The sequence below is a fragment of the Lagenorhynchus albirostris genome, chromosome 6 (assembly GCF_949774975.1).
Source record: "Lagenorhynchus albirostris chromosome 6, mLagAlb1.1, whole genome shotgun sequence".
Taxonomy (NCBI): domain Eukaryota; kingdom Metazoa; phylum Chordata; class Mammalia; order Artiodactyla; family Delphinidae; genus Lagenorhynchus; species Lagenorhynchus albirostris.
In genome coordinates, this window is record NC_083100.1 from 7,734,235 (window position 1) to 7,747,176 (window position 12,942).

General features: G+C 38.0%; 1 protein-coding gene and 1 pseudogene across 10 annotated transcripts in view; one reads left to right on the forward strand and one right to left on the reverse strand.

The window, feature by feature from the left end:
- The window catches only part of DIS3L2 (DIS3 like 3'-5' exoribonuclease 2), a 375,493-nt gene that overhangs the window by 164,320 nt on the left and 198,231 nt on the right, over positions 1–12,942 (reverse strand). The gene's annotated exons all lie outside the window — the stretch shown is intronic.
- On the forward strand, positions 1,923–2,005 carry LOC132522525 (U4 spliceosomal RNA; annotated as a pseudogene).

Genomic DNA, 12,942 nt, shown 5'->3' on the forward strand with positions numbered 1-12,942 from the left:
ATTGCTTCCCCCCCCTTCTTCTTCTTTTTAAAATAATAATAAGACAAAAGCCTTTGGAAATCCTATTCATCCCTCATGACCAAATTCAAAGATTACCTGGCTTCAAAGTTTCCTCATGCAAAATTAATGATTTTCTCTTCTGTGTTCACCTGGTGGCTCTTACTAAAAAAAATTTAAACTTGTATTTAGAGATAATTGCTGATTAATACACAATGGTAAGAAAAAATAGAGAGATGCTATCTACCTTTTACCTAATTTCCAATGGTAAAATCTTACAAAATTATAGTACAACACCCAAACCAGGATGTTGACATTGATACAATGCACTGATCTTGTACTCATGAAGTTCTCAACAATTTTATCACACGTGTAGGTTCACGTAAGCACCACCTCAATCAAGACAGAGAGCTATCATCATCTCAAGGATCCTTCAAACTGTCTTTTAATAATGATCATACCCAACTCCCACCTGCCCTACCTCCCTCAACCCCTGGTAACTACAAACCTATTCTCCGTTTCCAAAATACGTCTTTCCTAAAAAGTGATATCAACAGAATCATACAGATGTAAACCTCTCAGACCAGCTTTTTTCACTCGGCGTATTTCCTGAAGATTCGTGCTGTTGTGTATATCAACAGTCCATTCCTTTTTGCTGCTGAGTATCATTCCATGATGTGGATGTACCACAGCCTGTTTAACCATTCACACGTGGAAGGAAATCTGGGTTGTTCCCAGTTTGGGGATGTTATGAATAAAGTTGCTATGAAAATCTGTGTACAAGTTTTCGTGTGAACCATAAGTTTTCATTTTTCTGGGCTAAATGCCCAGGAATGCAATTAGCAGGCTGTATGATGGCTGCATTTAGCCTTTTAAGAAACTGCGGAAGTGTTTCGAGAGTGGCTGCGCCATTTTACATTTCCACTAGCACAGTGTGCATGAGTCACTTTCTCCGCATGCTCCCCAGCATTTGGTATCGCATGGAACTTTTCACCAACTTTGGTTTTTCCTTTTATTTTAGCCATTCTGATAGGTATGTACTGGTATTTCACTGTGGACTTAATTCACATTTTCTAGTGGCTCATGACATTAAACATCTTTTTGCTTGTGCATTTACCATCTGTAGCATGTCTTCTGCCCATTTTCTAATTGGATTGTTTTTATATTGTTGAGTTTTCAGGGTTCTCTATGTACTGTAGATATTAATCCTTTGTTGGATATGTTTGCAATATCTTCTCCCAGTCTAGCTTGTCTTTTCATCTTAAAGACTCTTAACAGGGTCTTCCACAGAAAAAGCTTTTAATTTTAATGAGAACCGATTTATCTTTCCTGATATGGACTGTGCTTTTTTGTGCCAAGTCTAAGAACTCTTTACTAACCTTGCATCATGCAAGTATTCTATGCTCTGATCTGTAAGTTTTACAGTTCTACAGTTTATATTTAAGTCCATGACCCATTTTGAGTTAACGTTTGCATTAGGCATGAGGTTTATTTTAGGTCAAGGTTCATTTGTCTATGTACACCCAATTCCTCCAACACCATCTCCTGAAAGGCTATCCTTCCTCCATTGAATTGTTTTTGATCCTCTGTCAAAAATTAATTGGGCATATTTGTGTGGAACTAATTCTGAGCTTTCTATTCTGTCTCATTAATCTATGTGCCTATTCCTTGTAGGTTTTTTGTACATGATGTTTATCAAGCTGATGATGTTCCTCTCCTTGTCTAGTTTGCTGAGAGTTTTTAGTATGAATGTGTGTTGGATTTTTTTCCAAATGCCTTTTCTGTAATAACTGATGGGATCATACAATTTAAAAATTTTTTTATTCTGTTAATATGATAGATTACATGCATTGATTTTTAATAACAGTTTTATTGAGATATAATTCACACACCATAAAATTCTCCCTTTTAAAATGTACAATTCAAGCTTTGCACAGTTGCAGTATCATAGCCAATGAGGCTTATCCAAGGCATGATTATTGATAATTGAAAATAAATAAATAAAATGTACAGTTCAGAGGTTTTTAGTATATGCAAAGAGTTGTATAATATAATCATTTCCATTACCTAATTTTATCATATTTTCATCACCCAAAACAGAAACTCCATACCCATTAGCAGTCCCTCCCTATTTCCCCTTCCCTGTAGCCCCTAGCAACCACTAATTGACTTTCTTATCTATCATACACTACGTGGCCTTTTATGCCTGGTTTCTTTCATTTGGCATTATGTTTTCAAGGCTCATCCATGTCGTAGCATGTACCTGTACTTCATTCCTTTTCACGGCCAAAGAATATTCCAATGAATGAATACACCACACATTCACAGTAGATGGACATTTAGGTTGTTTCCATTTTGGGGGCTATTATGTAAATGCCATTATGAACATTCACATTCAAGTTTGAGGAATTGCCAAACTGTTTTCCAAAGTGGCTGCACCATTTTACACTCACACCTGCAGTATATGAGGGTTTTCAATTTCTCTGCATCCTCATTAACACCTGTTATCTGTATTTTTGATTATAGCTATCCTAGTTTGCATTTTCATAATGACCTATGATATTGAGCATCTTTTCATGTGCTTATTGGCTATTCGTATAACTTAAATTCTTTGCTCATTTAAAAATTAAGTTGTGACAGTTCTTTATGTATTCTGGATACAAGTCCCTTATTACATACAATTTGCAAATATTTTTCCCATTCTGTGGGGTTTTTCTTTTTTTCAATTTTTGATGGTGTTCTTTGAAAATCAGTTTGTATTTTTGTTTTTGTTCTTTTTCTTTATTTTTTTGGCTGTGTTGGGTCTTTGTTGCGGTGCGAGGGCTCCAGGGCGCATGGGTTCCGTAGTTTGCGGCACACAGGCTCTCTCGTTGAGGTGCGCGAGCTCAGTAGCTGTGGCACGCGGGCTTAGTTGCCCCGCAGCATGTGGGATCTTAGTTCCCCGACCAGGGATGGAACCCGCATCCCCTGCATTGGAAGGCAGATTCTTTACCACTTGACCAACAGGGAAGCCCCTGATGGTGTTCTTTGAAGCACAGGTTTTTAATTTTGATGAAGTCAAATTAATGGTTTTTTCTGTGATCACTCATCCTTTGCCTAATCCAAGGTCACGAAGATTTACTCCTATGTGTTCTCCTAGGACAGTTAGTTTTAGCTCTTACATTTATGTGTTTGATTCATTTTATATTAATTTTTGTATATGGTGCATTGATTTCTGAATGTTGAGCCAGCCTTACACACTTGGAATAAATAATACTAGGTCATGGCTTACAATTTTTTTAAACAGATTGCTAGATTCAATCTGCTAATATTTTGTTGAGTACGTTTGCATCTGAGTTCATGAGGGATACTAGCCTATAGTTTTCTTTTTTTTTTTACTCTTTGTCTGGCTTTGGTATCAGGATAATACCGGCTTCATAAAATAAGTCAGGAAGTGTTCCCTCCACTTCTATTTTCTGGAAAAGATTGTGTAAAACTGGTATAGATTCTTCTTTAAATATTTTCTAGAATTCTCCAGTGAAACCACCTGGGCCTGGAGATTTCCTTTTAGGGAGCTTCCACATTCTGAATTCACTATTTTTAATGGTTATAGGACTAGTCAGATGGTCTATTTCAATTGGGTTGAATTTTGATAGTTTGTAGTCTTTGATGAATTGGTCTATTTCTACTAAGTTGCTGAATTTATCAACTTCTTGATAAGCTTCTTGATTTATAAACTTCTTGTAGTATTCCCTTATAATCCTTTTAAGCTGCAGTATCTGTAGTGATGTCCCGTTTCATTCTTAATGTGATTTGTGCCTTTTCTGTTTATCTGTCAGTCTTGCTAAAGGTTTATCAATTTTATTGATTTTTTTCAAAGAACAAGTTTTTGTGTTTTTCTTTATTTTTTCCTATTTTTAATTGTATTGATTTCTATTCTTTATTATTTCTTTCTACTTACATTGGGTTTTTTTCTCTTTTTATAGATTTTTGAGGTAAGTACTTAGATAACTGATTTGAGACCTTTCCTCTTTTTAATTTACACATTTAGAGCTATAAATTTCCCTCTCAACACTGCTTTAGCTACATATCACATATTTTGCTATGTTTTCATTTTCATTTAGTTCTAAGTATTTATTTTAATTTCCTTTGACTTTCCCTTTGACCAAGGGACTATTTAGAAGTGTGCTGTTTATATTCTAAGGGCCTAGAGATTTTCCTGTTGCTGTTCTACTATGGATTTCTAGTTTATTTCTATGTGGTTAAAAAACACACTCTGCATGATGTCATTTCTTTTACACTTGTTGAGGTGTTTTTTATGACTCAAGATATGGTTCATCCTGGTGAATACCCCATCATGCCAATAAAAAAAAGTATTCTGCTATTGTTGGGTGGAGTGTTCTATATGTATATCTCAATTAGGGTCTACTGGTTGATTGTGTTCTTCAGATCTTCTGTATCAATTCTGATTTTCTGAGAGAGGTATTTAAGTACCCAAATATAATTGTGGATCTATTTCTCCTTTCAGCCCTATCACAGTTTTTGCTTCATGTAATTTGAGACTCTGTCGTTGGGTGCATTTACATTTGAGATCATTATGTCTTCTAGGCGGAATGATCCTTTTAATATTATGTAATGACCCTTTTTGTCCCTAGTAATTTTCTTTGTCCTGAAGTCTACTTTATCTGATAATAATATAGACACTCTTGCTTTTCTAAATTAGTATTTGCATGGCATATCTTTTTTTCATCCTTTTGCTTTAAACCTACCTATGTTACAGTCTTTGAAATGAGTTTGTTGTAGATATCTAATTGTTACATCATTAAAAAAAAAAATCCATCCCACCAATCTCTGCCTTTTAATTGGTATATTTAGGACATTTACATTTAAGGGTAATTATTAATATTTTATGGGTTAAGTTGCCATTTTATATTTTGTTTTCTGTTTGTTTCCTCTCTTTCTCATTACTGTTTTTCTTTTTCTTATAGTTTAAATACACATTTATATTTTGGATTCCACCTTGATTTATTTATAAAGTTTTTAAAATACAGTCTTCTTAGGGGTTGGTCTAGGTACAACAATATACATAAGTTACACAGTCTACCCATATCAACATTTTACTACCTTGAGTGAGGTGTAGAAACCTTAATTCCACTTAGGCTCCTTTATCCTCTCCCCATTCTAAGTATAATTATCTTAAGTATTTTTTCCACATGACATTGATCACTACATTAGTTGGTATTATAATTTATGATTTAAGAAACTCATGAGGGGGATAGTTTATATTTGCTCCTATTTTTACTCATTCTGATGTTCTTCTTTCCATTCTGAAATTCCAAGCCTTATGTTATCATTTCCTTTTTTTAAAAGAGAACTTTAGTTATCCTTTCAGAATAATTTGGCTGGCAATAGATTCTCCTAGCTTTTTTTTGTCTGAGAATTTTTTTATTTCCTCTTCATTTCTGAAGGATATTTTTTTGCCAGAAACAGAATTCATGGTTGACAATTGTTTTCTTTCAGTACTTGAAAAATGTTGTGCCACTTCATTCTGGCCTCCATGGTTTCAAATGAGAAACTAATACCATTTGAATTGGTGCTCCCCTAAAAGTAATGCAGCCTCTCTCTACTTCACAGTCTCTTTCTTTGTATTTAGTTTTCAGAAGTTTAAAATGATATGTGTCAGCATCGATTTCTTTGGGTTTATGCTGTTTGGGGTTGTGATATTGTGACTGATAATGAGAAGTATATATTTGGTCTTCACCCTTGCTTCCAGCACAGAGATCCTAAAACTCTTGGACTTTCGTAAATGATAACAATAAAGGTGTCTTTTGATATTCATAACAAATCCCTTTCAATCACACCTGAGTTTATGTTAACGAGGTGACTTTTGGAAACCATTTAAGGATGGGGGTGGGGGGGTGCTGGTTGTCAGAGGAACCAACCATGTGGTTAGAGAGCGGGAACTTTTAGCCCCACTCCCCAACCTCAGAGGAGGGGAGAGAGTGGCTGAAGATTGAGTTCAACTACCAATAGTCAATGATTTAGTCAATCATGCCTACGGAATGAAGCTGCCAGAAAAACCCAACAGGATGAGGTTCAGAGAGCTTCTGGGTTGGTGTACATATGGAGGTGCTGGGAAGATGGCATGCCCAAAGAGGGCATGGAAGCTCTGCACTCCCTTCCCACATACCTTCTCTGTGCATCTTTTCCATTTGGATGTTCCTGAGCTACATCCTTTCATAATAAACCAGTAATCTAGTTGATAGTATCAGAACTGAGTTAAACTACAGGATACCAAGCGGGTGTTGCAAACTTGCTTGATGTGTGGAAAACACACACATCTGGTATCAGAAGCGAAGTAGCACTGTAGTCAAGTATTGAGAGCAGAGGACACACAGGAGGAGTGTGCTTTTCTTTACAGGGGTAGGCTCAGCTTATTGAATCTGTGGGCTTGTCTTTGGCCAAATTTGGCAAGTTATCAACCATCACTTCTTTGACTATTTTTCCAGTCTCATTCACTCTCTCATTTTGGGAATCCAGTGATACAAATGTTAGCTCTTTTATTATTATCCCATAAGTCCTTGTTGCTCAGGCTAGGTAATTCTGTTAGCCTGTCTTCACGTTCACTAATTCTATCCTGTCATCTCTGATCTACTATTGAGCTCTGGATAGTTTTCTCTTTTGATGAGGGTATTTTTCACTTCAATATTTTCCATTTGGTTCTCTTTTTAGAATTTCTATTTCTTTGCTGAGATTTTCGATTTTTTCATGTTTTAAGAGAATTTATAATTATTTGTTAAAGCACTTTCATAAAGACTGCTTTAAAATCCTTGTCAAATAATCACAGCAACTGATTCATCTTTTGGTTTTGATATCAACTATCTTTTCTTATTCATATTGTGATCTTCCTGGTTCTTGTTCTGATGAGTGATTTTCAGCTGTATCCTAGACATTCTGGATATTACATGATGGGACTCTGGGTCCTATTTAATCTTTTTTTAGTGAGCAGTCCCCTACAGAGGTGTCATACTAGGGCCAGGTGTGCATGTTCAGCTTCCCGCAGGGCCCTGTTGCTATCTGCCCAGCAAAAGTGAAGCACTGACTCAAAATGCCTCACTGCAGATGGTAGGTAGCCATTCAGCTCTCCTTTCAGCCCTGCTGACATCTTCTTATGAAAGATGGGCACCAGTTCACACTGTCTCACTGCCTCCAAGTATGGGTATAAGCTTAGCTCCCCATTAGGCCCCACTGCCATCAGGAAGAGGGAAAGCTAAAGTCCGATATATACTGCTTTGTCACTACAGCTTGGGAGCAGAAGTTCAAATCCCTGCTGACACTAGGAGAGGAATGTAGGTGAGTGCCAACTATCCCTCTCCTACCACTTTGTTTATGCTGGTAGAAGGCAGAGGCTCAGCTGGCACTGGGTTCCACTGACACCAGGGGGTGGGTGTTGTGGTGATCAGCCCTGACTCATCAAGTCTCTGCTGCCAGGCAGGAATGGAGGCTCATCTCACCACTGGAACCTGCTGGTACTACTCTCAAGGGACAATTGGAAATACCTACTTTTGCTGGACAAGGGATAGATCAGCTCTACTCTCAATTCTTTTTTTTTTTTTTTTTTTTTTGCGGTACGCGGGCCTCTCACTGTTGTGGCCTCTCCCGTTGTGGAGCACAGGCTCCAGACACGCAGGCTCAGCGGCCATGGCTCACGGGCCTAGCCGCTCCACGGCATGTGGGATCTTCCCGGACTGGGGCACAAACCCATGTCCCCTGCATCGGCACGCAGACTCTCAACCACTGCGCTACCAGGGAAGCCCTCTACTCTCAATTCTTCCAATACTACCCATGCAGAGGAAACACAACCTGCTTCCACTGGATGGGAAACAGGGTCAGCTCCCTGCTTGGCCCCAGTGACGCTATCACAGTAGGGAAACTGGAGCATGCCTGCTTCCACTGAGAAGGGGAAGGAGGGACAGTTCCTTACTTAGTTCCACTGACACTACTCTGGCAGGGTAATTAGGGCACCACCAACTGCTTCTCCTGTGCAGGGGATGGAAGATTAGCTCCCTGCTCAGGTCTGCAGACACCTCCCAAAGTAGGAATCAGAGTGTCACCTGCATGTGGCAGACACAATGGAAGATTAAGTCACTGCATGGCTCCACAGACATTACCAAGTGGGGGAATTGGAGCATTGCTGAGTGATTTTATGAGATAGGATGGGGCGAAGGGATGTAGAATATTAATGTGTTGCTCAGCCCAACAGAAACTGTGTGTGTGTGTGTGTGTGTGTGTGTGTGTGTGTGTGTGTGTGTGTGTGTGTGTGTGTGTGTCTTTTCCACTGGTGTTTGGCTGGAGTACGGTGAGCATTGCTAAAAAGGTTTTCTGTTGATAGACACGCTTTTCTTGTTCTTTTGGCTAGAGGAGAAAGGTTTCTGTTGGGGGTTATTTTTCCGGTGCTTTTTGGCCATTCCAGGTTGGTAATTTCTACAGTACCCTATCTAGGATATGTAGGAGACAATAAGAAAACCAGGGGATCACTGGCATGCTATTCCTCAAGTCCTGAGACCCCTAGGCAATCCACCTTCTTTTCCCCCCCTTTCAGAATCTTCCTATGCTTGTTTGTTGTGCTATGTCCATGTTTTTAGTTATAAGAGGAGGGGCCAGGAAGGATGGGTATATGCCATCTTTGTCAGAAACAGAAGTTGTGCCTCATTTTATTATAGTAATTTTAACATTTCATTTAGTGTGAAAATTAGGTAGGAAAACATCTTAAACAGCAACTTCTTTGAAGGCGCTGGACTGTGTTTTATCTATATTCTTTTTCCCAGGAATATCAAAAAGAAACAGGAATGAATCCTACCCTTGCTTGAAAACACATTATACTGAATAAATTAACACATATTCTGCAAACTTCTAAATAAGTTTGTCTTTTTTCTTTTTCTCCCTTCTTTTATCCTATACATATTTATTTACATATATGATTTATTATATACCACATACTGAGTTAGCTTCTAGAAACAGAAAGGCAAGTAAGACCTAGCTCTTGTTCTTGAGGACTCTGCTATCCATCAGGAAGAGAGAGTCACATACAGGTAAGTTAGAAATATAGTATGGCAAGTGCTATAATATAGGTATGAACAAATGGTCAAGGGAAAGAAGAGTGGGGCATGACTAATTTTTCCACAGTGAGATGGCAAAGGCTTCACAGTAGTTAAGATGGGCCCTTGAAAAATGGATGAAATGCAGAAAAATGGATGAAATGCAGTAAAGGGCAAGAAACAGAACTATCATAGAGTAAAATCGTTTGAGGAAAGATGAAGGGTTAAGTGTAGAACAAGATACTGCATAGAAAGCTAAGAAATTTATTCCCCTCTTTTCCTATTATCAATAAAGTTGATAATTTCACTGCACTGATGTGAGTGTCAAGCTACCCAACATTTCTAAATCTTAAGAATGATTTGCCCATACAATTATTTACTTCTCATGGCTCTTATTTTCAAATTCAATCTTTCTTTCTCCTCTCTCTGTTATGTTCAGCAGGGGCTTGTTTCTTTCCTAAAACTTTCTGCTGGAAGTTGTCTTCTTTTAGCTCCAACCCTGGCATTAAAAAATGAAGAGACTTTAGAGTGACATCGGGGACTGGCGGAGTATGGACCTCTGAAAAGCCACCACTCCATACAAGCATTAATAACATTGGTAAAATTGTTAAAATCAACCTTTTCATAATTCTGAAATTAACCAAAGGCTTGTAAAAATCTGATGTACATTTATTCAAGAGAAATAGATGAATTTCAATTAGAACAGTGAGCTTTGTAAGGTTTTTACTTGCTTTATTCCCATGTCCCAGCTCTGAAGTAGCCTTGAAAACCAACAGCTTTCTAATTATGGTGAAAACTGGCAGCCCAGCAGCCACTGGCGGGGCAGAACAGATCTAGAAGCTCACCAAAATCTTCATTCCTGTCTTTATGGGAGCTGTCTGGCAGCTCCCTGAAAAGCCCCATTCACATTACTTTGACCTGACTCACACCTTGCTCTTGTGCAAAAAGCCTTATATCCCCAGGGATGTTTGTCAAAAACAATCAGCAGCAATTATTTAATATCACAGGTTTCTGAGGCAGTGGTAACAGATGGAAAATTAGAAGCTAATCAAAAACGTTGAAAGTTAAAGCTGGGGGATAAGGTGTCCACAGAGGTCTTTGCAAAGGCCTGACACATTCCTGGGGGTCGAGACAGCCACACACATGCATAAGGCTGTGCACATGCCCAAGAGAGACCAGGTAAGGCCTTAAGTTCTCACCTCTGGCTGACCCTGAAGCTCTGCACAGCAGGAAGTGAAGACTTCCAGGAAGTAGAGCTGTAAAGTGTGTGTCTGAGCATTGAAGGTATGCCCCAATACATGCACAGAGGCTCTCAGTAAAGGCTGGGAGACTAATGGTTCCAAGCATATAAGAAAATCTCTGTTCACTCATTAACTGACCACTAAGCTAGCAGAGCAGAAACTTCCATGACTTCACACAACAAAGAATATAGAGGCGATAGAATTAGTTCAGTGATGTCACAAAGGGAAAACAGTGACAATAACAAATCTTAGGGAGGTAGGGAAGGTGATCTGATTTTCAGAGTTTCCACATTATTTAAAATGCAAGAGATATAGGTATAGCTTTATGATATAGATATATCATGCAAACAGTAATAAAAAGAAGAGTGGGAGTAGCTAAACTAATAGCAAAATAGACTTCAAGACAAAAAGGACACTTTATAAATAGGATCAATCCATCTGGAAGATCTAACAATTATAAACATATATGCACCTAACAACAAATATATGAAGCAAAAACTGGCCAAACTGAAGGGAGAAATAAACGATTCAACTGTAATAGTTGGAGACTTCAATGCCCAACTTTCAATAACAGAGAAAACAATTATATGGAAGATCAAAAGGAAACAGAAGACTTGAACGATACTATCAACCTTCTAAATTTAAAAGGTATCTTTACAACAGCCCATCTAACAACAGCTGAATGCATATTCTTTTCAAGTGTACATGGAACATTCTCCAGGCCATAAAACAAGTTTCCATAAATTTCAAAAGGCTGAAATCACACAAAGTATATTCTCCAACCAAAATGGAATTAAATTCAAAATGAATAACAAAAAGAAACTTGGAAAATTCACAAATTTATGGAAATTAAATATCACAGTCCTAAACAACCAACAGGTCAAAGAAGAAATCACAAGAGAAATAAATAAATATTTTGAGATACATGAAGAAAACACAACTTACCAAAATGTATGAGATGCAACCAAAGCAATGCTTAGAGGTAAATTTATACTTGTAAATACCTATACAAAAAAGTTAAAAGAGCTGAATTCAGTTAACATAAACTTCCACCTTAAAAAATTAGCAAAAGAAGAGCAAACTAAACTCAAGCAAGCAAGAAAGGAAAGAAAAAAGCCTAGAGCAGAAATAAATTAGAGAACAGATAAACAAAGAGAAAATAAACAAACCCAAAAGTTGATTATATGAAAAGATCAGCAAAGTTGACAAACTTTTAGGTAGGTGGACCAAGAAAAAAAGGGAGAAAATTCAAATTACTAAACTCACAAAAGAAAGAGAATACAGTACTACTAACCTTACTGAAATAAAATGAATTATAAGTGAATACTATGAACAGTTGAATGCCAAAAAACTAGAGAACCAAGATAAAAAGGACAAATTTATAGGAAGATACAAACTACTGGGACTGATTTAAGAAGAAGTAGAAAAGTTCAATAGACCTATAACAAGTAAAGAGATTGAATTAATTTTTAAAAAACAGAAAAACAAAAGCCAAAAAACCAAAAACTTCCCATAAAGAAAAGCACAGAGCAAGATGGCTTCACTGGTAAATTCTACCCAACATTTAAAGAGGAATTAACACCAATTCTTCACAAACTCTTCTAAAACTCATTCTATGGGACCAGTATCATCCTCAAACAAAAACCAGACAAAGATATCAAAAGGAAACTACAAACCATGATCCCTTAGAAATACAGATGCAAAAATCCTCAAAAGAACACTAGCAAGCAAAATCTAGCACCATAAAAAGGATCCCACATCTTTTTGTTTGTTTGTTTTTTTGCAGTACGCAGGCCTCTCACTGTTGTGGCCTCTCCCGTTGTGGAGCACAGGCTCCGGACGCGCAGGCTCAGTGGCCATGGCTCAAGGGCCCAGCTGCTCCACGGCATGTGGGATCTTCCCAGACTGGGGCACGAACCCATGTCCCCTGCATCGGCAGGCAGACTCTCAACCACTGCGCCACCAGGGAAGCCCAGGATCCCACATCATAATCAAGAATGCAAGGTTGTGCACTGTTGGTGGGAATGTAAACTGATACAGCCACTATGGAGAACAGTATGGAGGTTCCTTAAAAAACTAAAAATAGAACTACCGTATGACCCACTACTAGTAGGTAGCAATCTCACTACTGGGCATATACCCTGAGAAAACCATAATTCAAAAAGAGTCATGTACCACAATGTTCGTTGCAGCTCTATTTACAATAGCCAGGACATGGAAGCAACCTAAGTGTCCACCGACAGATGAATGGATAAAGAAGATGTGGCACATATATACAGCGGAATATTACTCAGCCATAAAAAGAAATGAAATTGAGTTATTTGTAGTGAGGTGGATGGACCCAGAGACTGTCATACAGAGTGAGGTAAGTCAGAGAGAGAAAAACAAATACTGTATGCTAACACATATATATGGAATCTAAAAAAAAAAAAAAAAAGGTTCTGAAGAACCTAGGGACAGGACAGGAATAAAGACGCAGATGTAGAGAATGGACTTGAGGATATGGGGAGGGGGAAGGGTAAGCTGTGACAAAGTGAGAGTGGCATGGACATATATACACTACCAAATGTAAAATAGATAGCTAGTGGGAAGCAGCCGCATAGCACAGGGAGATCAGCTCGGTGCTC